Below are 27614 nucleotides of genomic sequence, written 5' to 3' on the forward strand. Positions count from 1 at the left end.
AATAGCTGCTGCAGGATGGAAATGCGCTCCGAGTGCCGGCTTCTGCCCAAATAAAGAGCTAAAAAAGAAGAAGAATAATATAATACTACTAATAATAGCGGAGCGGCTCCCCCCCCCCGCCCCGGCTCAGCCCGCTTTGCAGCCCCCCCCCGGCTCGGCACCATCTCCGGAGGAGCCCCGGCAGCGGGACATCCCCGGCGGAGACGGGTCCCGGTCCCGTCCCCCCCCCCCCAGCCCCGTCGCCGTCCGTGTGTCCGTCCGTGTCCGTTCCCCGTCCCCGTCCCCGATCGTTGCCGCGGCAACCGCGGGCCGGGCCGGCTGCAGGGGGCGGGCGCTGCCGGCAGGGGGCAGCACCGGTACGAGCCTGCCCGGGGCGGGGGGCCGGCGGGTGCAGGCAGGGGGTGCAGGATGGGTGCAGGATGGGTGCAGGCAGGGTGCTGGCAAGGTGCAGGCTGCGCACAGGCTGATTGCAGGCTGGGTGCAGCCAGGGTGTGCAGGGGCTGATTGCAGGCTGGGTGCAGGCTGATTGCAGGCAGGGTGCAGGCAGGGTGCTGGCAGGGTGCAGGATGTGCAGAGGCTGATTGCAGGCTGGGTGCAGGCTGATTGCAGGCAGGGTGCTGGCAGGGTGCTGGCAGGGTGCAGGCTGCACACAGGTTGATTGCATGCTGGGCACAGGCTGGGTGTGCAGGGGCTGATTGCAGGCAGCGTGCAGGCAGGGTGCAGGCTGCACACAGGTTGATTGCAGGCAGGGTGCAAGCAGGGTGCAGGCTGCACACAGGCTGATTGCAGGCAGGGTGCAAGCAGGGTGCAGGCTGCACACAGGCTGATTGCAGGCTGGGTGCTGGCCGGGTGCAGGATGTGCAGAGGCTGATTGCAGGCTGGGTGCAGGCAGGGTGCTGGCAGGGTGGTGGCAGGGTGCAGGCTGCACACAGGTTGATTGCAGGCTGGGTGCAGGCTGTGCAGAGGCTGATTGCAGGCTGGGTGCAGGCAGGGTGCTGGCAGGGTGCAGGTTGTGCAGAGGCTGATTGCAGGCTGGGTGCAGGCAGGGTGCAGGCTGCACACAAGTTGATTGCAGGCTGGGTGCAGGCAGGGTGCTGGCAGGGTGCAGGCTGCACACAGGTTGATTGCAGGCAGGGTGCAGGATGTGCAGGGGCTGATTGCAGGCTGGGTGCAGGCTGGGTGCAGGCAGGGTGCAGGCTGCACACAAGTTGATTGCAGGCTGGGTGCAGGCAGGGTGCTGGCAGGGTGGTGGCAGGGTGCAGGCTGCACACAGGTTGATTGCTGGCAGGGTGCAGGATGTGCAGGGGCTGATTGCAGGCTGGGTGCAGGCAGCGTGCAGGCAGGGTGCAGGCTGCGCACAGGCTGATTGCGGGCTGAGTGCAGGCAGGGTGCAAGCTACGCACAGGCTGATTGCAGGCTGGGTGCAGGCAGCATGCTGGCAGGGTGCTGGCATGGTGCAGGATGTGCACACGTTGATTGCAGGCTGGGTGCAGGCTGCGCACAGGCTGAGTGCAGGCAGCGTGCTGGCAGGGTGCAGGCTGCACACAGGCTGATTGCAGGCAGGGTGCAGGCAGCATGCTGGCAGGGTGCAGGCTGCACACAGGCTGATTGCAGGCTGGGTGCTGGCAGGGTGCAGGCTGCGCATAGGCTGATTGCAGGCAGCACACAGGCTGATTGCAGGCTGGATGCAGGACACCCACTTCCAGTGCCAGAGCTGAGCCCCTGCTCAGCAACCAGCATCCCTTCCTGGCTGCCCTGCACAGGGAAATGCCATGCCAGGGCCTGGAGCTGCACAGGGTTAATTTTCCATTTGCACCCATGTCGCACTCATGTCAGCTAGAGGCAGGTGGTGTTTTGCCCTGCATCAGGAGCAGCCCCACATCTCTGCATGCCATGGTCACAGCATTGGAAGGACCATCATTCGGAGCTGGCTGGCGTCGGGCCACAGTTTCCCATGTTAGCCATGCAGCAAAGCAGGGATTCCGGACAGGATTCCCATTCAGACCTCATATCCCTATGAGGAAGCCTAAATCATGTTCAGGACTTCTAAAACAAGCCTGAGTCACTGACTTGGCAGGATGCGATGATGCAACTTGCTTCTCATCATTTCTTAACTTCCTCTTCCATCCTGATTTTGAACTTATAAATCAAGCATCGTAGCCTTAATTTAAGCATGGGGGTATCCATCATGACACAGCAAGGGAAGCTCACAGAAAGGCAGCCCCCTGGTCCATCCCTCTGCCCAGCTAAGGGAATGGTCACATCTGCTATATCAGCCCAACTCAAACATGAAATAACTGTGAGTTACTTAAAGATGTTCATGGATAAACTGGGTGTTGGTTAACTCACACTTTACTAGTCAAATACAGCTATGAGCTAAGGAAAATGGCAATAAACATCTACATTCTTAATACAGACTACTACAACACCCTTAATGCTATACAAACAGCCTTTCTTTAATCTGACTCATATAGACTTTGTGATAAAAGAAAGATAGGAAAAATGGCTGATAAGGCACCCAGATTTCCGTGGCAGGTTTTCTAAGCAAATTGCCAGATGGCCTCACTAAGGCGCTGTGTCATGCCATAAAGTTTTAGGATTCCCACGACCAAAAACCTCCCCGAGCCCATAAAGACATTTGGGGTGTGCTGGCGCTGCAGGGGTTAACTAGCAGAGAGGGTGGAATCTGCATAAGTCTGATTTGGGGAAAAAAAAAAAAATAATGAAATGCAGCTTAGCTGAAATCACGGCTGAGTGGGATTTGGTGAATGACAGCTCTGAAGGGAAACCTGCCCTAGATAGGAGCCACGGCGCTGTGCAAGGGGCATCTCGCTGGAAGCAGGCAAGGCCTCTAATTCACACGCAGAAGCATCCATCCCTCCGTGAGACGTGGGTTATTTATCGCTTCCCGGCTCAGTGCTTTCCCCCCCTGCCTGCAGGCAGGGTGCGGGAAGGTGATGGGTGGCCGCCGGGGCTGCCCGCGGGTGCTGGTGCCCTGTCCTGGCCATCGCAACGCTGCATCGTGACCTTGCGTGGAGCCGCCTACCCCAAGGCTACATCAAAGTTGCATTAATTTGCCTCAATGATCAGTTCAAGATGAGCCTTTTCCCATTGCATTATTGTTGTTGTTGTTATTATTATTATTATTGAATATTTCTACACAGCAGCATCTGGGAGCTGCATCCAGCCCCAGTCTGCTCCGTGCAATCAAATCCTCGTGCTGCTGCAGCGAGTTTTTCATGTAAAAGCAGCTCTGTCTGACCGATCCCTTCCCTTGCTCCAGAAACTATTATTTCCCACGGGCTGGATGTGTGCTGGGAACCACCCTGCATTTCTCCCCGCGATTCAGGGGACAGAGGGGTCTCGGGATGCCCGAACCCTATTGCTGCATCCCCCCAGCAAACTCCTCCACGGACCTTTGAGTCGATGAAATTATGCAGGTGCATTTCTGTAGCCCTTCCTGGGACAGCTCGGTCCCCTGCTCACGCTTTTCTAATGACACCTTGAGTCCTTACAGGCTTTCCTTCTGTGCGTATGGCTGCGTATGTGCATGTATTTCTGCGTACACACACCCAAATACGGTATTTTTTGGAAAGGCGATGTCACAGTGTCATGACGCTTTGCTAAAACCCGTCAAGTTGTCATTCCCGTTAATGCCTTCCTAATCCCAGTGACTTGGTGAAGAGTGATCAGACTGCATCCTAGGCTTTGGAAAAGCCGTGGGGCTCTTTTCACTAATTCGTGGTTTTATTCTTCCTAGCCGAGTGCAGCATTTTAAGGCAGGTTGCAGCTCAGCGTCGCCCTTTTTATTCTCTGTAACAGTTTCTTTGCCTCGTGACAACACAGAGCTTTCACAGCACAAACAAGTCCAAGGAATAGATGAGTTTCCTCAGCTATGAAATAAGTAAAGCAGATGATTGAATAAAGTTTCTTTTCCCCGCCTGGTTCAGCGGCTCTGTCTTGCTGTATTACATTTTCTAACTTCTGGCCCCAGCAACTCTCTCACCCAGATCTGCAACACCCCCCCTCGAGCGGGTAATGCCGTTGGGTTTCCTCTGCCATTGAAAACCCGACCCTTTTACATAGGGCCAAATGCTGCTCTCAATTCGCTGGGTTAATCTGGAGTAAATCCCTGGGATTAACTGGATTTAACCCTGCGCTGCCTGAGCAGCTGTGTGCAGCCCTGAGTGACGGCGTTGCCCGGGGTCTGCTGGGCTCTGCGTCCTCGCCACGAGCCACGGGTTGGGTAAAGAGATACTCCCAGAAAAGTCCGATAAACCATCCCACTCTCCACAGGCAACGGCAGGTCAACCGCCTTCTGGTGAAACGCTGGAGGGCATCCATCCAAAATCAACAGAGCCTTTCTGCTCAGCAAGCGGGTAGACCTGAAAGCCGAAGGCCAACCCCTTTCCCCTCCATTAAATCATCCTTCTTAAAAAAAAGGATCTCTCCTTCCCACTTTCACCTCCTTTTCTCCCTCCCTGGCGGCCCTGGGAGTTTTTTGCTGCACAGTTTATTAGGACTTTCTTATTTTCATTCTCTCTGGTTTCCTCCCCAGAGCATGTGCCATCGGGGAGGGGGGCTTGGGGAGCTGTGACCATCACATGCGGGGGCTTCCCCGCTCTCCCCTGCCCTCCCTGGCGTGGGGGCACAGGGTTTTGTTTCAGTTTTTTTTTTTTCTCCGGAGCCTGGGTAAAATATTCAGGCTCTTTGGCCAAAACCAGGCTGAAAAGCCTATGCCTATAGCCACGGTTTTTCTACCTGCTGGGTATTTTCTCGGCCTGACATGAACGAGGGGAGGTTCTGCCTCCACGGGACCCTGCCCCTGCCTCTGCGTCTTCCTAAAACCCATTTCACGTCCATCATCCCGTGAGGATGCCGTGACTTGGGCTTGGAGGACGGAGCGCGGGAGGTGCGGCGCGAGGATGACTCTGGTCCCGCCAGCCTTGGACGGACACGAAGGCTGGGGGACGTGGGGGGGACGTACCCTGCCGTGCTTCTCTCCCGATTGCATCTCTACCTGATGCCGCCCGGCCGGGCTTGCGGCAGAGCGAGTCCCCTTTTGGTCTCCCTGTGTGTAACCGAGGGAGAAACTCTCACCTCTGGTTCCCCAAAAGCCGCCTCCGTCTCCTCCGCCGCTCTTCCACCCTCGCCGGCAGAACTCGTCCCCCCCCCTCGCCCTTGCCGCCGGCTGCCTGGCGAAGGAGGCTGATGGAAAAAGAGAGCAGCAAACCCCAAAGATGTGTCATTGTGCTAAGTGCTTTCAAACCTTGCAGGATGTCACTGTGTCACAATTTCAGTTCATTAGGCGGCGCAGGGAAGACGCTGTGACATCAAAGCGCTCCTTTTCCCTATAGAAACGGGAGCTGCTCTTTTGATCTCAGCCCCCAGTATCCCCCCCAGATTAATATTTACTTGTACAACCCAAACCTACGGGGGATCCTGCGCTTGATTCCGCCATATGTTCTGGGGCGGTTTTTGTTGCTTCCCTGGTTTTCTTTGGGAGGCGGTTTGTCGGCGGGGGGAGGAGTAAGCAGTAATTTTTATATGTTTATTTATATCCACGCTACCCTCTGCTCCTCGGGCACAGCAGGGGAGGGCACCCAACCTATTTCGTGTCAACCAGTCGCTTTGAAGCTTGCCACAATCAAACGCTTTTATTTTGGGGGAACCCGGCCAGCTGTTTGTTTGCTTCCCTGCTTTATATTGATTCAAGGAGATGATCTCCCAGGCCCCACGTGCTTAATCTGTGAGCTGCTAATGTTGCATGAGGCATCAAAATGGTCCCTTCTCCCCTGGACTGCTGGGGTATTTATAGCTTAATGCGGAGGTTTACGGCGTAACGCTCATTTTCAGAGCAGCGGAGGATACATTCGTGTATCTAATACCACAAACCGCTGTTGACTTTAGCGGGGATATTGTAACTCTAATTCAGTGCCAAAAAGTGACCGATGTACTCTATATTGTAAGAATATTCTGATATAACTTGGTTCCCAGCGAGTCGTTAGGATGTCTGACGGCAGGGTTCAGCTGCTGTCTGCATCCGAGCATTGCTTCGTGCAAAGGATGCTCCCTGACATCCCGAAAAGCAGGGCATGAACTCGGGATGGGGACAAACTCGGGATGGGGACGAAGTCGGGATGGGGACAAACTCGTCCCAAGTGTGAAGCCCCGGCTTCTGCGTGCCAAAACAGGGACGGCGTCTCAAAGCCAGTTAAAGCAGGATCCAGCTCTCCCTGTGTTAGCGTCTGACAAAATGGAGTGGAAATGAATTCAATTCAGAGACATCTAATTTCATGAGAGACTCTCTAAGAATAATTCTACTGCAGATGCTTAAAGTGATTTCAACATGAAAAGCAGGAAAGACAGAGAAGATGATGGAAAATGACTACAGAATTTATACCTTCCCCTCCTTCGTTTAAGCCCGGCACATCCTGCGCGTGTCCTGGCATGAAAGCTGAAGAAAACCGCGGTACAAATGAAACAATTTCTTCGATGTTCTTCTTGCCCTCAAACAAAGAGGTGGCCACTGAAGGTGTGTATAGCTGCCTGTCCTGGACCCACAGGGACCAGTCCAGGGGGAAAATTTGTGGTTTTTTTAAATGAAGTTTTTTAGCACGGTTTTAAGCGCTGCTTACAGAGTGAGAAAAGGCAATATTTAAATCACACGCACTGGATATCAGTTATTCACACCATCCTGGGGTGCTCTAGATGATACTTCTGTGCCCTAGGTCGTGTTTGGAAAGCCAGATCCCAAACGCCTTGACACAGTGACTGTCGTTGATAAGAACACATGACCACTATTCTCTCTATTTTTTTTTTTTTTTACTGCTTTTTTCCTTCCTGCTGTTTAGGGGGTTTAAACAGCCTTGATTTTCTGTGGCTGACAACACACCCCATATGCTATTTATCTTGTCAGAACTCTCTCCCTCTGCCCTCAGCTCCCATTTTGTTCTCATTAATAGTGATTATGAAAAATGGGGCTAAATACTTACTTTCATATGATTTATCCAAATGTTGAACTGCGTAATTGGAGAAGCTAAGACATTATCCCTTCAGATTCTGTCAAGACTCAATTTCTGCATTTGATTTAATTTTTAGACTCATGACCCATAACAGTAGATATATTTATTGCCTTTATGGTGGCTTGGCTGAACAATATATCTATCAGTCAGAAGCGGGAAGCTGCATATTATTTATAAGAATTTAAATAGTCAGTGTTTTTTAAGAACACTTGTCCTTAGCATGCAGTTATTAACACAGGGCCCCTAGATACAACAAAATTGAAAGTCAGCTGGAAGGAATGCCCTTATAATGAAGATATTTAATAACTGGCGTCAGACTCTGATTTTCCTTTCGGTGACAGAAGTGACGCATGAGCAAAGGCAGGGGAGCGCTTTGCACTGCAGAAACCTCCCCTGCCCCCTTCCAGGGCCCGATCCGGCGGCTTCCTCGCCTTCCCCTTGCCACTGGGAATTGCTGATGTATCAAGGGCACGGCTGCACAGCCACAGAAAATTTGGTCCTGCCTTTTCTGAGCTCCCACCCAGAGACGCGCAGACAACCCGCGCTTGCACACGCAGCGTTCGCGGGAGCGCGCGTCGCTGCCTCGCAGCGATTTTGCGCATCCCTCTCCCCCTTTCTAATCCATCATTTCTCTGCCTGTTTTTTCTTTTTTTTTTTTCCGCAAATCACTTTTGCAACGGCTTTGGCCCTGATGGCCAGCTGAATGCAAATGCTTATCCGCGGTGGAGCGTCTCGATGGTACGGATCGTCAACACGCAACTCGAATCGAAACCGAGACTCCTCTAGGCTTCAAAGCCCGGATTGCTGGGGAAAGGGCGGCCAGCGCAGATCAGCAAGCTAAATAATAACAAAGCATCGCGGAAACTCAAAGCCACCGTCGCATCCACGCCGCTGACAATACCGCCCCGCTTCCCAAATCAACACTGACACAGTGTTGAAATTGTTAATAAAACAAGTAATCAGGCTGCTAATATCTGCGAGCACCATTTTGGAAAAAAGATAATAGAGCAACCATCAGGGAGTATAGTTAATGTATAAAACAATTACTGTAGTCAGATGCTTAAATAAGAGCCATAGTGGTAACAAATGCATTACTGTACAGAGCAGCAGTTTACAGTACACAGGATATTTCACTTCTGATGCCCAAATGAAAAAGAATACCTCTAAGATGAAGCTGATGCATTTATCACCAGATTTTCTCCGGCAGCCTTTTTCCTTGGCATGAAACCTGCTAACACACGTGTGTGTGCACACACATACATGTCCACCCCGACATAGTTTTAACTTAGTATTATTTGTTGTAGAAACTAATATAATTATCTAAAGCACGCTCGTTTATGGCCAGCTAGTTGATGTCAGTGGTCGTCTTTCTTTTAAATACAAATGCAGTAATCGGTCAGGAGAGCTTTCTTTTAAGTAGACCTTTTAAACAAAAGCTTCCCATTGCTATTTTTGATAAGGATCTAACCGCTAATCTTGCATTTTGCAGCCAGCCCTGAGACTTGGGCATGGCTCTTCCCTCCTTGTGAGACCCTTGCAGAGAACAATAAGAATATTGATTTTTTTTTTTTTTTTTTTAGACTCGTAATATCGCAATGATTTCCCCCTCCCCCCTTCTTATTTTCGCTACCATTTGGTGGGTTTTGACCAGCTTTAATTGCTACAAAGCTCTCCTATTTTCTGTTGTTAGCGCTAAATCCGTACCCTGCTCTCTGCCGCACGGCAGCGGTTAGGACTTCTCATTGTCTCTTTAATCCCAATTCCTCTGTTGTGCATCTTCCTCTGGAAGGAGTAAAAACTGCCTGGAGAACCCCAAAGCACAGAGAAAAAAACATCAAGAATATAAAGAAAAGGGCTGGCTGGGACATCCTCCTTAAATACCTACGGAGCAGGAGCGTGTTTGCAGGGAGAGGGTTGCTAAGAAGGAGTTTTGCTGGTTTTAGTTTGAGGCTGAATGTCAGAGTGGAAGTACATAAAATGGCTTAACTGAAGTGCGTTGGGTTTGTTCAGAAAGATTTCTGTCTATGCAGCCATCCAACCTGATTGGGAGAAAAAGAGAAGTGTTGTCACCGATAATTTTTTTATTAAACCTCGCCTTTTAGAAATCCCAAATTGCTGTTCATGAAATATTTTTCCCTCTAGTGAACGCAGCTCGATTTTTTAATGGGTACAAGATATTTTAGTTGTTTCCTCACCTTTAATTTCAAAAAGTGAAAAAAAAAAGTCAAAATTCAAAATACTGTATCAGCTTAAATAACCACATTATCTCTCCGGTTTTGATTTTACGCCATATACTGCATACCAGTACAATTCAAAGCCAGCAAAACTACTCTACACCTCCATTTAAAAAAATGGAGATGGTGATCTACTGCACAATTCCTTCTGGTTGTATATAGACCGAGCAACGACAATAACCGTACTCAGGTTATCTAGCACTTTGCATTTAAACTCGGTTTCAAATTATGGCTACTTTTAGCCTAAATTTTAAACTGAAACAATTGACTAATTTCTCAGAATAAGATCAATGGCAGTCAAAAAGCTCCATCCAATAAATAACTGTTTTCGGAGCCCGGCGCGCCGTGCACTTGCTGGGTATTTTCCGTGTGCTCTTTCCCATCGACTTCCATGAACTTTGCATTTATCTATTCATCTAGTGCTCTTTGGTTCCTGTGGGAAATATCTTTAATGCTGGAAATCCCGAGGTTAACTAGCAACAAATGGTATTTAGTTATTAAAAGCATTGGCTGGTCTTGAGGCTGAGCAAGGCTGGGTTTCTCGGCTGGGAGATCCAGGGCTTTGCCTGGAGAAATGCAATCAGCCGAACCCAAAGGGTCTCATCCATTCCTGGGCAGCACCACCAGCTCCGCTTTGACGGCATCAGGGATGCAGGACACCCCATCCCCGCGTCCCAGTACCCTCCTCTACGATGGCTGGCACATCGCAATTGCTATTATTGGGGTTTTTTTAATCATATCCCTTGCCTTTTTTATGGTCAGACAGTCAACTGCCAGCATCAATTATGAGCGTTAATATTGACGTTGTCTTAAAAGAGGTTTAAATATTAAAGTGAAAAGGGACTTGCTCTGGGCTTCATCTCTTTGTGGTGTTCGTCAGTAAAACCTTAACTTGCAAAACAGTTGTCACAGTGATTTTTTGTGTCTTGCGCTGACGATGCCTGAGCGGCAAACGTCGCTGGAATTTTTCAAATGAGCAAACTGCACTTATTAATTATGCTAATAATCACGACTCAGGATAGCTGCTCTGAGGAAGACAATAGCTGAAACTTGCTCCTCGTAAAAGGGGCAGTGGACGAGCCGTCACCTTTGTCGTATTTAGGGGCTCTATGCAGGAAAAAAATCTTCCTCCACTTCTGGGGAAACAGCCGTTCACACATATAAACCAGAAACCTCACTATGCATATCTTTATTTTAACCACCATGCTGTTTATTGATTTCCCCTACAATTATGCAGCGCCGTATTTATTTGCATCAGTGCTCTGCTGTGCCATATATTAAACCTCCCTTCCTCCAGTGGTAGCTCTTTAGAAAAATGCTTCTGATTTCCCCTCAGAGTATGAGGTCAATAGGCCATAACTTATGATTTTGAACCTATAGCCAGACCTAATTTATGGATCATTTCTGGTTTCTTGTGTTTAACTGTTTCTAGGAGAGGGTTTCATCAGAGAGATGGAGCAGATTCGCTGTGCACAGCTGAGATCCTGGCTTTAGGGGAGAGGGACGTATGGACGGTAGTAAAGCTCAGTGCACTGCTATAGCTAATTCAGATCTGCTTCTCTATAAATTATGTATAGTTCTTCTGAAAAATGTTTGTATTTCCTAATATAGCTCTAGATTATCTCACTAAAGCAAGGGAAATGTTGTTTAGAGAAAGTCAGTTCTCACGTATCAGAAATTAATTTTCATTTGCTAAGCACAGAATGCATTTAGTTCTTAAATTTTGTTTATCGGACTAATATTGACAAAACATGGATTTGCTTTTCTCACTCTCTAACAACTTTGGCAATATTTGCTATGGACGAGAGGTTAAGGTTTTACATTACAATTTGTAAACCTTAAAAAAAATTTCTCCTGATCTCCAGCGAGTTTGCAGCTTGCATTGCCCAGCACCTTTCGCAGCTCTCGCGGCAGGATCAGCAAAGGGATTGCTGATTTGGGTTTCACTTGCCGTACGAGCCTTTGACCGGCACATGCTCTTTGCTCCGACTCAAACCGACTCAGGAAAGGGCCCATCAGTCCCTTCCAGCAGATTTTGGATCAGATGCGGAGAAAGCTCTGCGTATAAATCGCTGCGGAGGCCGTGGGGACAGCCCGGAGCTGGCTGTGCGGAAGAAAACGTCTGAAGCCGGCCGGGACAGGGGCTGTGGCATGCTGCATGCATCACTTCATTTTTGACTTAACTGCCTCAGCAGCTCTTGGGAGCGATCCCCTTGTGCTTTACATCACCAAAACCATCTGCTAGAGTTGTGCCTTGAATCGCCTGGTCCTCTAGAGGCAGCAGGGAGAAAAAAAAGGCAAAGTGAAATTCTTCGGTGGAAAGAAGTAAAAAAAAAATAATAAAAAAAAAAAAATTTAAAAAATTTAACCCATTCAATCCTGAATGAAGTTTTTGCAACCCCCAGCCCAGGCAGCAGCTGGATTGGACCCATCCTTCAGGAACTCACTGGTGGTGTTGGGTGCCCTGAGGTTAGCCAGGTGCCTAGAGGGTATATTGAACATGCCAGGGAACAAATAGACGGCAGCCTCAAATGCTACCGATGAGGTTCGGCTATGAACCGGAGCCAGGCGCTATCGTCAGCGGTACTGCAGCGTCGGGCTGTGTCAGCATGGGGCTTGCCATGAGACCCTTCCATTCGGCGTGCGCACCCCGGCACGTGGGATCTCAGGAAAATTGGCAAGAAAAATGCCACGGGAGGTGCAGATCGAGGACGGAGCCGCTCCTTGTTCCCTGGAGCACGGGCTGAGCATCCCAGGCTGCCCGCTATGCTGCAGGGGCAGCTCCACATGTGCGACGAGTGCGTGGGTGCTCATGCCCGCTCACAGCAGGCTCCGACCCCCCCGCCGCAGCACCTAGGCACCACGGGGTGGGCTGGAGACAAACCCGCGGCCTTTAATTCTGGATTTATGGCCGCTACTGATCCTAAGCTAACCTTTTGCCGTTACAGCATCTGAATGCAACTTTGGGGATTAATAAACGGGAAAAGTCGGGACCTTAACTGTCAGGAATATAGTAGATGTGCCCGGCACTAAACCCAACAGCCATAAACCATGGAGGAATCCACTTCACCTAAAGAAAACCCAGCTACCTGGTGTATAGGGTTAACAGCATCAAGCCAACGTGTTAAGAGACCGCAGCCATCGCTACAGGCTCCGCTGCGCAGCGTCTGCGTCGCAGGCTCCCAAGGAGTTAAAACGAAGCAAACCTCCTCATGCATTTTATGTCACAACTCCCCCTTTTTTTGTCTGTGTGTGACCAAGCCAAGTTCTTTTTTAGCTCTACCCTTTTGAAAACTGCTGGTTGCAGATAAATTAAAATGCCAGAACTGAAATTGCCCACGTTAGCCCCTAAGGGAGCCTGCACTGTCATCTTTCATTAGATGCTGATAGACCAAAAGCCCAAGGCAAAGTGTAAGCTGGTTCCTAAGAAAGGGCTCGGAGCCAGGAGCTGCATCTCTCTGCTGTAATCTTGCATCTCTGTCCTTTTAAGTTTAAGCTGAGCAATGCTTTCTTAGGCATGTCTGTTTTCATACTGCAAATTTCAGTCTTAAAATCAACAGCAAATATGAACAGGGTATTCCACAGAGTCCTGAATTGTCAAGACAAGCCAATGCATTTTCTCGGAGCAATCTGATGGTTTTGTCTGGTGTCAGCCCTTACATCCTCCAGTGCAGATGATATGTTTGGACGGTTTAATAAAGAGCTGTTTAGAAATGTGACTGTTATTCTTTTTTAAAAAAAAGAGAATCACGTAATAGTTCAGCAGCAAAGGCGGGATTTTCCCCATACTTCTTCCATCATTTTGAAGGAGGGATGGTGGCTTCGTGGGTTTTGTGAAGTGCAACACAGCGGTGACACGGTCTAGTCTCAAAAAAAAAAAAAAAATATCTAAAATTATGCCTGCACAAGGAGCTTAATAAACCATAAAGGCCAGTGGCTTTCCAGCATCCTTTCACTTTGTGTTTGAATTAGAGATGTGCTTTGGCTTAGAAAAAGGGATCTAGTTCTCGGCGCGCGTAGGCAGTCGGCAGCAGGGCAGGCTGCTTGCTGGGCTGCGGGCAGAAGCCTCCGAAAGGAGCAAAAGCCCAAATCCGATTCCTTATGGGTAACTCAAATTGCACTTTGCTGTTGTGCCCGAAGGATAAAAACTTCCTTGTGTCCCCAGGAGCAGTGAATGGGTGAGGAAGAGGAGGCTCTCAGACATCACCCCTGTGTCACCTTATCCCTACAAAATCCCCCTGAGGAAATCAAGCTGGAAAACCATACTGGGCTGCCTGGTTATTGTAAACCTTTGGATGGACGGCTACCGTGAAGTTCAGCAGCAGGTGGCCAAATATGGTGGGTTTTTTAAGGCATGCAAAAGTGTTGAAAGCCTGGAGAAGCCAGCCCAGTTGTTTTTGCTCATCTGTCGCTCTAGGCAGTGAAATAATTTACTCCATTTCCATCCACCTTCTTCTATTTATTTGTATTGAGTTATGATGGGGAAAGGAACTGTCTTAGATGTCTCTTACTTTCCTGGAGTCAGCAAGACTTTAGTTTGCAGCCTCTTATATCTCTGTGCTCCTAATCTCAGTGGTTTTTTTTCTAGCTGCTCCTGAATTAACTTTTATTCTGTGTACACAACACAAAGCAAACAACTGCACAGCAAAGTCCAGCGCGCTTTTCCCTCTGCAGCAGGTAGGACCGCTTCACTGTATGACATCCGCAATTGATTGAGTATATGAAACCATAACACAAAGTAAAGAAAACTGGAAAATATATTGTTCCAAAAGTTATTGGGCGAGGCCGTGGGGAATTAATTTTCATTGCGCTACAGCTCCAGAGATGGCAATAATAATGAGCTGCACTTAGGAAAAGTAAATACCTGTGACAACTCCATGTAGGTGCACAGGGCTCGGACTGCTGCGCCGTGTCAGCCGTTGCGTGCTGGACACCTCGTGATCACAAAGTAAGGGGAAGCATTTTGACTTGAGTTCTGGGGAGCTTCTGCTATATCTGAGCACTTCATGGGAAAGCATTGTGGCAGGAGTGGTATGAGAAGTCTTAGCAAGGACAAACGTTCCTGCGATGCAATAACTTGGCATTTCGATTATAGATTTTCTTTCACCACATCCCGAAGACTTGCTTCAAACATGCAATGAGGAAGGTACTTCCATGGTCTTCACTGAACAGCACCGCCACTGCTCTGCCTTCCCAATTTCACTCCTTCTCACTTCTTAAATAAATTTATGCTCATATGCCGCAGATGAAGTTTCACCTATCCCGCCTGTTGCCAGAGGCTACTCATTTGGGATAAAGCAGACGTTTAATCTCATGTGCGTGATCTAAATAAAATGAGAAGAGTGAAAAGAAGCAGATCAGACTTTGGCTCTCATTTTGCTCTCACTTATCCTGAGTCTGCGGATAATTTTTGCAGACTGTGATTCATCTGGAGGGGTGGCAAAGGGTGTGCGCGCACCCAGCAAGCCCTCGTGATGCCCGGCGAGAATGCAGCCTCATCTCCTTGTCTGGCTCTTCCAGTTGTCTGGCATCCTCACTACATCGAAAGGACATGCAAAAAAACCAGCCAAGCCTCCATCCCTTTCCAAAAGGAGCCTAGGAACAGCCACCAGGCAGCAATGGTGCTTGACACGGTGCAAATCAGGGTGGTTTCTCCCACTGGTGTGCAGAGATGGGTGCTCTAAAGAAGCTGTTTTGGCCACAGAGCAAAGGTTGTGGCAGCAGAAGCTGTGAGGTTGCAAGAAGGGCAAATTTGGTCTAAAATCAGAAACGCCGTTTAGTTTCCTGACTTACAAAAGAGGATAATCACACTCCCTTTACATGGGTATCATGCCGTTTAATTAGTAAATGATTAATTTGTTAATGATTTCCCTGGCATGGAAAGCACTACTGAACAGCTTCTTTTCCCAGCCATGTAAATCTGCAGCAGAAGGGAGGTACATCTGCACCTTCTCAGGTCCCTCTTTGGTTCCTCCCCCATTCCCCTGCCCAGATCTATTCCCTTGGGAGACGCAGTGAGTGAAATGCAGCTCGGGGAACCTCTTCCTGCAGCACCTCTGCATTGGGGCATGCAAGGTTTCTGTGAAGCTGAGCCGCATCCTTGCCCTCTCTGAAGTGAAAAGAGAGAAGATGTTTTCTTAGGGGTGGACGAGAGCTGGGAACGGAGTATCAGCTCTCCTGGTGCCCACCACTGCGCCTCACCTGCAGGAGATGCACATTTGCATTGCAAACTTAGATGTAAACCATGTTGTTATGCTCTATAAACACTCAAATATCCCAAATTCTGTTTTATTCACAATTTCAGCAAAGGAGATTATCAGTGAAAAGAGAAGGAAGCAGAAATGAATTGCAGCCTTGCTTCAGAAAAGGGAAAGAGACCCATTTAAGCCAATTTGTCCAATCAAGAAGAAAGGCTTTTTGAAAAACAGATCAAAACAAGCCTCGTTTCTTTGCGAAGGCAGTTAATCAGAATGGCATTTTCCATAAAAAGGGTTCGAGAGGGACCGTGAGGAGGCTGGGGCCTATTCCCCAGGGTGGTTTGCACCCTCGTGGCACAGGCTGCAGCATTCCCATCCCCTGGTGTGGCTGTTCTCCACCTTCCTCTGGCTCCCAAGGGGTTAGTTGGCTACAGAGACAGATGAAAAGCTCCAGAAAGGTTTCCATTTTCCTGACCCTGCTCCAAAGCTTCTCTGACCAAGATGAATCTGCTCCCTGGCCTCTGGGAACATCTCACGTTTCAGGCAGCTCGGGGGTAGCAGAGATATGGCTCACGCCTATCCTCTGCCGTGGGTCCTGCCCTTTTAATTCTTGCGAGCGGCTTATCTGCCTTTCCTTATCTCAATCCTTTCCTTCTTCATGATGCCCTTCTTACCCTAACCTTCCTGCTATCCTTTTTCCCAGCCCAGCTAAACCTCCCTGGGGAGGGGGCTGCCCCTTTTAGAGCTTTTTGCTTGAAGCCACATGACTCCCAAGCAAGTGCTTTTTTTAGAGCTCTTGACTTTAAAAAGCTCCAGTTTTGGAGCTCAGTGGTGAAGTATAACTCTGACATTGGCGTTGTGGTACCGGAAAAAAACCTGCTACGAGCGTGAGCAGAGCTGGACCCCTTGCATTTTGAGTGGCTTCATATTCCTTAGGAAAGCTTAACACACAAACACACTGTGCAAAAGCCATGTATTCAGCTCTCTGCAAGCTGGTGAGATTGGCTTCAAAATAATGAGGTTTAAAAAATAGAGTAAAATACATTTTGGGCAACTTTCATCCGCTCCTTGGCTTTGGAGTGGTTTTCAGTTTGGCTCTGGGGAGCACTTCAATCCCATTTCCAAGTTCTTCTCTGTACCCTGGAGGGCCAGACATCTACTTGAGGAAATCAAATCAAATCCGAGACTGCCAGAAACCCTGCAAAAATACTGATTGTTTTTAAACCAAACAAAATCTTCGCTCCAAATGGAAGCCCAGTCCAGCCTGACAACAAAAATCACAAGTTGGCAGTGCAGCCCTCCTAGCGAGGCATCCTTGCTGATTAGCGCTGCTGCCTCATTAACATGCATACTGTAATCTCATTTGCTCCAGGATTGCTTTGATGTTAATTCCAGCGTTTTGGTGCAGTGTGGTACTGCACTTTGTGTTTCCAGGCTAGCATCCCTCTCTTCTGCAGCCCAAGCCTTTTCTTTCTCTTGAATCTACCCATGCTGCGGCCACTAAAGCACCGGCCACCTTCACCCTCCCAGTTTGCGGCTTTGCCCTCCTACCTCGCAGCCTGGCCCCGTACTGGTTGTGCTCTGCTTTCCTTATAATATTCTCTCCCTGTGGTTTTTCAGCCACTTTTTCATATATTTTTTCAAACTACGCGCACCTTTTTCCCAAGCCCCGTGACTCCTAGGTAGGATGTTCAGCCATGAAGGTTGTCAAATTTGGGGACGAGGGAACGAAACCTTGATGCATCCTGCCCTGTGCGTTCGCTATATGGCTCATGAACAAACCCGCTCAGCCCTGCGCCTGCAGCCTGTGCTGCGTCCCTTCACCCTGACCGTGGGGACAGCTTTGGAGCGGAGAGGGACAGACAGACAGACAGACAGACAGCATCCTCGCAAGGGCACCTGCCGAGCCCCGGTCTCTCCAAACACGCTCTCTGTTCCTGGGGTTATTTTTACGGCTAGAGGAGAAGGGCTACGGGGTTTCCAGTCGGAGCAGGAGCTCTGAACCTGCCTGCCAGCCCAGGAGAAACGTGCCCGCTCCCCGTGTAGCTGTGGGGGCACGGCAGCCCGACGGGTCAGTGGCCACGGCCACGGGTGCTGGGGTGGTGGCTACGGGCTCCACGCGCTCAGGAATGGCAAGTGCTGCCTCTCCAGAAAGCACTGCGCTCGTGTGTGCGCAGCCGTGCGCGTACATTGTCTATAGGTGCTTCTGGGGACCGCGTATCCCAAATGGCTTGTACCCCCCAGGAAACGCTGGCCCCCTCCTCCTGGGTGACCCTGAGCTGGAGCACGGGAAATCAGCACGAGAAGCCACCGAGTGCACGCGGAGCGGTAAATCCTGGTTACTCCAATGAGAAAATAAATGCAATGGTGCAGCATGGACGAGGGCATCAGGCAGATGTCCAGCGAGGCGGGGTAAGAAAGTTTAATGCATGTCATTACGGGGAGCTGAGTTATCAAGAGAGCCAGATGTGTGGCCAGGGTCAGCTGGGGCTGGAAATGCTGTAAAGAGGTTTTGTTCAAAGCAAGATGGGGACTTCACCTCCCTGCAAAATCGATCATTTACACACTTCTCAAATGTGGCTTCCAGATATCCGGGGTGTTTACGACTGTGAGGGTTCAGAGCTACCTCAAAATACGGGCAGGCCAGAAAAGTGAGCCTGCTTTATTGTCTGGGAGATCAAGGACTTTCATAATTAGCATCTTACTTACACACGATGCCCATACTCAATTCGAATCTTAATTAGAGATGGAGAGGGGGACTTAGAAACCGTGATGTAGCGCAACGCCGTGCTTTTCTCCCCCCTGCTTGGAGGAGGAGACCCTCCGGCAGGACTCGTGACAAACCCACCGCAGCATCGGGGACCTCACCCCGCTGCCGCTCCCTGGGGAGCACTCAGTCCCCCCAGGGATGACACGGGCTCTGGAGGGTCCCACCGCCAAGTCACCTACACCCGTACAGCCCCAAAGCACGGCTCCAGCCTGCGGGGACAAGAACTTCCCAAAGGGTCACGCACCTCGGGTGCCCACCCCACGCGTGTCCCCCCTTTGCAGGTGCCACGTCTCACCAACACCTTCTGCTAAAGGGAGACGTGACCAGCCCTGGGACCACCTCTTCTCGCAGGGGAGCACGGAGCAATTCTGGACACAGCTGAGACCGAGGTTTCTGCCTAAAGTGCTCAGCAGCTGTAAAAATCCGCTGCAATTTAGGGACCAAGAAAGGGACCCGGGCGGGGGGGGCTGTCAGTGCAGGCAAGCAGGTTTAAACCTCTCAGCCTACGTGTCTTTACACAGGGACGTGCATTAAAAAAATGCGAAGCATTTGAAGCCCACCATTTTAATTAAACTGATTTAACATCCGAGCTTGCGAGGGGCGTGGGGCTGGCAAACACAAAGGAGCCGCACAATCACTTTGGCTCCATTGTTGACGGGCTTTTGCTCTCTGTTTGTACAATAACCTATTGAACTTTTCCAGACTGTAATTCAAGACAGAATAGATCCTTGCAGGAGGCTTTTTTGGCAGGGAGCACTGAAGGCCTTGAATCAATTTCACTTTTCCAGTGTGGCTGTTTAATGTATTGATACCAGCTGGAAAAAAAAAAAAAAAAAAAAAAGAAAAATAAAAAGGAATCAATGTTACTTTTATTTGTCCTGAGCTGAAGCCTTTTGGGTCCGTTCTTTGTGACACTGATACCATGCAGCGTGTGGCTATTGTCCCACCTTCGCCAGGAAAAGCAAAGACTGTTAATGCGAAACAAGGCAGGTTTTTTTTTCCTCGGTAATACTTCCCGGTTTTGCAAAGGCTTAAAACCTTTTATAGGAAGAGAAAAGTCCAGCAATTGCACTGCCGCATGGCTTAGCTGGTTTTTCTAGCGATAGCGAGACAATACTGTGTAACGCCTCGGACTCTGGATGCGCAGCCAAGGTGGTGCTCAGGATCAGGCATGGCCCCATCGCTCGGGCACACGCCGGGAGCTGAGCACCGCATCGCTCCAGACAGGGTTTTTCCAGGTTCTCTTCGAGGACCTGGTTTAAAAACAGCCCAGGGAGCTGCTGCCATGGTCTGGCAGCGCAGCTGGATCCGACCCTACGAGGGACCCGTGCGGCATTGCCGGTGGGATGCCCTTATCCTACGCATCCCGGGCAGCAGCACGAGTACGTCTGTGCAGCCTCAGAGCAAGGTCAGGAGGGGAGAAATCATCATCGTGGCTGCAGCGGAGCCTGGGATGGGCTCGGCAGCACGGTGCAGCCCACCATCACCCTTCCACATGGAAGGATGAGGAGTGGGAAGGAGCTGGGGGATGTCCACAGTTTGGGTAAGACGGTAGGAGAGCGCAGGCTCCGGGAGCAGGGGATACGCACGCTGCGCACCAGAAGCACTCCCAAAAGACAAGGCTGTTAATTGTTACTTAAGCAATCAAGCTGTTTCCAGATCGCCTGGGGTGAAGCAGCGGCAGTGGAAGGTGTCTTACTGCCAGAGTGAGAAGTGGCATCGTCGGGGCTCCTCTTTGGTGGGAAACTTTTGCTGGGGGTGTGAATGAAAGCTGTGGGCTGCCCCGGGGGACCGCTGGTGTGGCATGCAAACATGAAGCACCTGGGGGAGAAACTAGAGAAACCGGCGGAAAGCCAGGATGTAGAGGGAAAGAAAATCCCTTTTGGGTTGAGCCAAACTTCCAGACAAAACCAGGGAGGAGGACTGGGACAGGACAGACCTACCCTGGGCTCCCAGGCATCCCTGCTGAGCCGGCGTGCCTTTTCCAGCACCAGAAGAGGAGCATTTCCCTGCCTCGCCTCCATCCCAGCCCTCCCTGAGCCATGCTGCGTGCAGAGGATCTGGCCTCCGTCCTGTGTGATAGATATATATATATATATATATATATATGTGCACCAACATAACATGATACATGTGAACATGCACACACAGAGATAGAGGATGTGCTTGGTGACAATTGCCAGTTTTCCTAGGAAAAGGAAAGACTGGATTTCACAAATCCTTAAGTGCTGTAAAAGCACAAATCCCGCTGACTGACTTACTCTCTGAGAGTATTTTTCTGTTAGGATTTGCCCCAAATGAAGAGGAGACTGATACTGCAACAGTAAACTACAGGAAACAGGATGACAGTTTTGAATGGAATTTCACTTGCTGAAGATCTGCCCTGAAGATTTAGTCTTGGGTTTAAAAGGCAGCTGCTTGAGGGCCAGACAGAGCTTTCTGCCCTGTTGTTTACCAGGAGAGAGAGGGTAAAACGCGTGCCTAAAATATATATATTTATGTATGCATTGCGAGGTGTCTGTGCCTCCCTATCTGATTAGAAATCCAAGCTGTCCGATATTACTGTAGCGAGTCCTACCAAAAGGAACTGGGAAACAAAGTCACTGCTAATAATTAGGTGCTGCAGTGTAAATCTAATCTTCATTCACAGCAATTTCTGAAAGACAAAGAAAAATCCACCTGACGAGGTGTTGGTGAACCGTACGATTTACCTACAAATCAAAGCCCCGCGTCTCGAAACTTAGCTGGGAAGGGGAAATAAATGGCAGGGGAGCAGCCGACGAGGTGGCACACACCTTGCAGGAGCCATCCCTGGGCAGGATGGGGCCGGTGGGGATTAAATGCCCAGGAGCATCGCCCATCCGCGCAGCCCCCTCCCCGCCGCACACGCGACGTACGCCTGACCCTCAGCATCCCCTCGCTCCCCTTCCCCCCCCCCCCCCCCACTTATAAATCAGAGCAGAATTAATTCAGGCGCCGCGTTTTATTTGATAAACGTCAAAATATGTAAATACCGGGCTCTCTTCCTACAGTCGCTAAAACAAATGGAAAACACATTTATTAGCATAGAGATGAGTTTAATCAAATCAGCGGCGAGTACAAATTAGCCACAGGAAACGTAATGAGCTGGGAATTAATTAGCAGCATAATGGTAATAACTTTGCCTGCTGATTACCTTGCGGCCATGGCTCTCCCCCAGGGCTTTCCATGGGTTCTCCAACAGCTGATCTTTTCTGTTGCAGGAGCCCCTGAACTGGAACAGCATGGCCGACAGCTCCCGTGCAACAGACTGGAGGAGGGGAGGGAGACAGAGCGAGGGAGGGGAAAAAAAAAAAAAAAAAGCCATGTGAGACATCCACTGCCTTTACCTTCCCAAGCCCGTTTCTTCACCTATTGCTCTCCCAGTTTGTCCTGCCAGACTGAGCGTTCCCCTGTCCCTACGTGGGTCTGGTGCGGGGCGAGGGGATGCTGCGCTCATGGGTGGTGGGTTGGGTGAGACATCTGGGTCACCTTCACCAACTGAATATTCCCTCCCTGGCCAGGCACAGGGCACGTTTCAGAGCCCCAAGAGCAGCCATCCTGCACCCCGGGGTTATTTCAGTGCTTTCAGCATCGGGCTGCAAGGGGGTGATGCTGGACCCGACTTGTCCGAAAATAAATAGCCAGGCAATTTTGGATAGGAGCTGAAGTTGCCTTGGGAAGGGCAGGAGCAGGGTGACCCCCGGAGACTCAGCTGGCTTTTTTGAGGAGCTGATGTTGCATGAGAAAGGGACAATTGGTGCTCCAGGGGCTTTGTAAAGTGCTGGGCTTGTAAATTAACTGTTTGACACCAACAGTGATGGAGAACAGTGGGGGGCAGGGGCTGGATGGAGGAAAGGGGCAGTTTCTCTTCTTGATTTATTTGTATTCCTTCTGCAGTGCCTCTCCTCCTAACACCTGAGCAGTCCAAAATAACTTGCGCAGAGCCTTCCAGTGCCGCAGCTAAAAGCACTTCATAAGCCTTAATGAATCAAGCTGTGCAACAGCCCTGCGAGGAATTATTATTCCCAATGGTGCGGGAAGGTTAAGGGAAAAACGCTCATGTTTGGGGCCCTCCATTTAGATGCTCCAGTCCATCCTCATGCACCTTCACACGGCAGCCTCCCATTCAAGTGACTGAGTCAATACTTGAGAAGTTAAAAAAAATAAGGCTAAGTTAAAAAAATAAGCCAGGCCACGCATTGAGGTGCTTTAGCAGGGATTTGTGGGAGGATTAACTGAGCTTCTAAGTTTAAAATGGAGTTCAAAGTGATTTTTGGAAATCGTATGAATCCTTAAAAGTGGAAGCACTGCTCCCAGGTCCCTGGTACCTGCAGAGCCTGTTTTTTTCCTCTCTGCTTTGGATAGTTGGCTCCAGCCTGCATAAACGCTCCATGAAATGGAGGGAGAACAATAAGGCAAAGGCCCAACACTGACAAGGGCACGGTGATTTTTTTTTTTTTTTCCAGGGAGATGGTGTCAGTTTGGACTCGTGCATCCCCCAGTCCTCTGGGCTGTCAGTGGTACCTAATAAATCAGGCTGGTGAATCCAAGATGTGATGCTAACCATATCGTTCCAACCGCTCTAAACCGTGCCTCAACCATGCCAGTTGCTTGGGCCATCTAGGTTTGGACAGACGTTTGATTGGAGCTGTCAGGAGCTGGCGGACTGAAACTGATGCAAACAAGGAAGAAGTCAGCACTTTAAAAAATATATGGGTTTTGGATGGGAAGGGGCAGAGGTTCTTTTATTTACTGGAGACAAAAGAGAGAGAGAATTTTCACATTTTGCGGAGCGTGTCTGTGCTAACGGGAAGGTATCTGCGCTTTGGGGTTTAAGTCTAGGAGGCTTCAGAGAAGCAAAGGTTTCTCTCAACACTGAGATGAACTTAGACCAAAATGAAGGCTCTGTCTCATCATTAAGCATAAAGAAACTTAGTAAAATCTGTATCTGGCCTTTGGACGCAAAAATAAGTGAGTAGGCATACAAATTCCTGCTTAGACACCCAAGATAAAGCTTTCCAAAGTCCTCAGTATTGCCCTGACTTTGTTTTTCCAGGCTTTTCTGGGGCATTCACCATTGCCTTTAATTCAAGCAAAGTTGGGTCATTGATTCTACCAACATCTCCCTAACCGATTTGATCAAACCTGCCCATGTCAGCAGCACTGACAGCAATGCCTCGCCTCAGCAAGCTGGATGGTAGAAGACTTTGACGTCTTCACAGTTGTCCCTGAAAAACCTCACAGGTCCCTCCAAAACCAAGAGTCAGAGGAGAGAAAATGAGCCCTGCTGCACACCAGATCAGACCAGCTTTCATGCAGGAACCGAAATGCTTATTTAAAAGTCCCCAAACATGGCAATAAACTGCAATTCGCGCCCCACGGGAGGCTTTGGTGATGTGTGAACTTCCGTGGGAGCATTTGCTCCTTCCAGAGAAGCAGAGGCAGAACTAAGACACAGCAACTATTTAGAGCCCACTCTGCAGAGGGACGTGGGAAAAGGATGTTTGCAGGGATATTTTCAGCATGTTTGCGAAAGTTCTCCTTTCAGGAGGCAGTGCTGGCTGCCCTGTTAGTGGCTTGGCTGGGCTCAAGCCTTCCTGCTGCTTGTTGGGTTTGTACCTAATGTTGAAGGGTATCCAAAAACGACGGGCGCTGTGGGCTGTGCAGTAGCTATCATCCACTCTCTAAGGCCATCGCTGGAATGCTCTTCTATGGAGAACTCACTCTGCAGAGTCAGGGGAACAAGGGCCTGACCTCTGATGAAAGTTGCGTGGCTTCAGTTAAAGATACTTGGGTTTTTACTCCTTTTAATGCCTCTGATTTTTTTTTTCCAAGGGAGCTTGTGCAAGTTGACACAATAGATTAAACCATGAGTTGTAGATGAAGAATCCTGTATTTTATTATCAAGGATAAATAATATCTCACCTAGAGGAAAGTGGGAGAACACAAGGTCACCCAGAATGCCTAAAGCTGAGCCTGAATAGGAGGTCTAAGTTGCTGGCTCGTGCTCCAGCCTTCCATGCAGCCCATGCTTCGTTCTGAAGGCAGAGGGTTTTTATTCTTCAAAGTGCCACTTTCCTTTGCTATCTGCAGACAAATAGGTTGCTCTAAGATGCATGCCACGAGCTGATTTTTGATTCATGAGAGCCTGAACCAACACTGATCATAAGAGAATCGACAGTGATCATAAAATATGAAAGGTTTTTAAGAAGGACTCTACATCATATTGAGGTCTGTAGCAGGCTTTCTGCTTCAGAACCAGAGGGGCCAAATGCAACTCTAGTTTATTAAGGAAAATGTGGAAATGAAAGCAGTGAGAGGAGAATTTGCCCCTGTGTATTCAAGGCTACCTAGTTCCGCAGAAGCTTTTAGGAAATCTACCACTTTAAGCATAAACACAAGACAATTTTGTTTTCATGCAATTTTCTTGCCAATGCTTTTTCTTAAAAATCTGTACGGCTGTCATATAAAATATGCCTTGGTTTGTTCTAATTTAGATTACGCATATTTGTCCTCAGTGAATGATTGATTAAGTGCTCTGATCTTGACTGCTATGTTAGCAGCAGGGTATCTGTGCAAGAGGATTGGAAATCTCATTGGATAAATGGTAGAGATGAAATCCTAGCTGTTATAGATCTGGTTTTCTTTTTCACAGCCAAGGCAAATGCTGTCTCCTTTGCAATAACAAACACGCTTTGTAATGCGTTCCAGGACAGTGCTGAGCCTGACTTTGTTTCTTCATGGAGGGGCTTTAAGCTGTCATAATACCATGGCACCAAACTCTTAATGTCACAGATATCACTGTAAAGTGGGTATCTCTGAGTTCACTAGATCAGTTGTGATTTACACTGCTGTAACTGAAAACAAAATGTGTCTCACTGACATCTGCGGAGTTGCTCTGATAAAACCAGCTTATAAGCAAAACTAGGGGAAAAAAGATATCTCTGCGCAACTGAGCTCATTCAAAGCATCAAGCATGGTTTAGCAGGACTGCCCAAAATGGAAAACCTCCTTCAGGGGTTAGTTACCCTGTCAATCTCACTTTAACATCACTGAACCTGAGCTGTGTGCGAATGCATTGTTACCCACAGGAGCTGGGAGATATTTTCTTGCTTGTTTGTATAATCTTATGTCCCATACTTCTTATGGGAAATTATGTCAAGCTGTGTTTTGTCATCTTTTCATTTGTTTGTATTTATGAGCTAGAACTGGCACAACTAAAGGTACCTGAAAAGACTAACTTTAAAAAAAAAGGTATTTTGTTTTTCTTTAATATGTCTTAATTTCTAACATTGATCTATTGCGTTCTCTTTGGAGCACTGTATTGCCAGGAAGGTGTGGTAACAAACCAGGCAATTTTCTAAAGAAAGGAGGATTTTTTTTCTCCTTTTCACTTTCTGAAGCTTTTCTCTGACCTTCTTGGAGGTGTAGAGAAAGCTTTCAAGACCATCAGAATAAATGGGTTGTTTACTGTGATGCTTGCAGCCTTGGAAAAAAAAAAAGAGAAGAGAATAAAGAAAAGAAAATCCCTATACCTGCTGTCTTCCAAAAGGAGACAGATGAGGTGTGAGCTCAAGAGAAAATATTCCAAAATCTAAGCATGATGCCCTCACAGTAAAGTAAAGCAGAGAAAAGCTAAACAAAAAGGTAGTGACCCCAGGGGAGGCAGCAGGACTCAGCACCCTCCTTCTTTTCAGGGGGGTCAATGCTTTGGGGAAAAAAAAAAAAAAAAAGGCAGGTTCTGGAAATACAAGGAGATATATCTTGGAAAAAAGTCTGTTCTGGCTTAATTTCCCATGATTAGGATATCATGTTTGCTATTGTCTGCACCGATTTGTTCACACATACCCGCGCGCGCAGACGTGATGACCAGGGGCAGGATCTCAGGTGACTTCTGCCGAGATCTCCAGGCTCAGTCGCCGAACCGCGAGCCCTTTCCCGAGGAAAACCGTGGCCTGTAGCCACGTACGGAAGTGCTAAGCTGTGTTAATGATGCTGTGTTATCATCAGGCTCTAATGCTGCCTCGAATGGATGTCACTACTGTGTATGTTCCTGCAGATCAGTTGGTAATTACACTTGGATCCAAAGTAATTACGTTGAGACTTGCACTCTGGTTTAGAAGACAGAAATAACCATGCACTCGCCTAGTCCCACACGTAGCACTTGTGATGTAATTTAATAGCCAGCTACTAACATGAAAGTAAAGAGGCATTTCTCTTCCATTTATGCCCTTTTAAATTAAACATAGGTGTTTTTTCCTTTGAAAGGAGCAGGGGCCGGCGTGCCACCGGTCTTCTTTTTCCCACTCAAGCGCCCTCCTCTTTTCTTGACAAAATGAAATACTCTGAAGCAAAATAAATATTTATAAGCTCCTCCTGGTGTGCGGTTGTTTTGACAAAACAACTCGAGCAGGTTGCTTTGGCTTTACTCTCTGCCCTATTTAAATTTTGGGCAGGGCAAAACCAGCCCTTTAAAGGCTGGAGGAAGATGAGGCGTTCAGATGAATTTTGTGGTCTCTGGGCGGGGAGCAGACGGACCAACTGTCCCTTTTTAAGGTTTTCCAGGTCACATCTGCCAGTGCGTTTCCTCTTTAACCTCCGAAGATTAAACACCTGGACAGCTGTAGCACCGCATTAAGCACCTTTTTTTGATGAAGAGCTCAAAGGCGAGGCAGACTGACGCCCGGAGCCCACGTATAAATGGGTACCTTCGCTGTCTGCAGTTCTGTTTCCCAACCGTCCATTAGCAAAGCATGTAGCTTTTTTTCATGGAGAATTTACTCCTTGTGCATTTCCAAATCAGCCAGTCCTTCTGCAAATAGTCTTCTTCCTTCAGGCTGAGTGGCTTATTTTCGTTAGGAAAAGAAAGAGTCTACTGTGATCTCTTTCTTTTGGCAATGTCTGGGTAATCATTGCTCATAATAATGCCATCCCAGATGTTGAAACATCTCCTGTATTAATTTTACCCAGAAGATAATTTCCCTTAGAAATCATGTGCAAATCCCCTGTTCTAATTTAAGAATTAATTCAGTACACTAAATCTTAGCACTTCATCCTAGAAATGTTTTGCAGTGTCTGTTAACCCTTTGCAAGAACAACAACAACAAGCCTAAACGGGAGATTTACGGATTTAACTAAGCCTGTCTCTCATACCAAGCTCTGTTTGAGTCTAGCACACAATATTTTGAAATGTGGGTCCCCTTGGACACCTAGAGCCTACCTGCTTGAAGGATTTCCTTCTCCTCAGAGAATCACAAATATAAGTTGATTTGTTGTTACAAACGTAGAGGGCAAATACACCAGTGGGCCCAGAGACCCCCGCTCCAGTGGTGCCTGGAATCATCATTCCACCTCCATCAGGGCTTTG

The 27614-nt window shown here is 48.6% G+C and overlaps 1 long non-coding RNA gene across 1 annotated transcript; it reads right to left on the reverse strand.

The window, feature by feature from the left end:
• Window positions 1-27614, reverse strand: LOC142028759 (uncharacterized). Its single transcript, XR_012649686.1, has 3 exons — window positions 27468-27614; window positions 21402-21515; window positions 1-58 (listed from the first exon to the last, which is right to left on the reverse strand). It is a non-coding gene; the product is annotated as an uncharacterized LOC142028759 (long non-coding RNA).

This window comes from Buteo buteo, chromosome 2, assembly GCF_964188355.1.
Source record: "Buteo buteo chromosome 2, bButBut1.hap1.1, whole genome shotgun sequence".
NCBI lineage: Eukaryota > Metazoa > Chordata > Aves > Accipitriformes > Accipitridae > Buteo > Buteo buteo.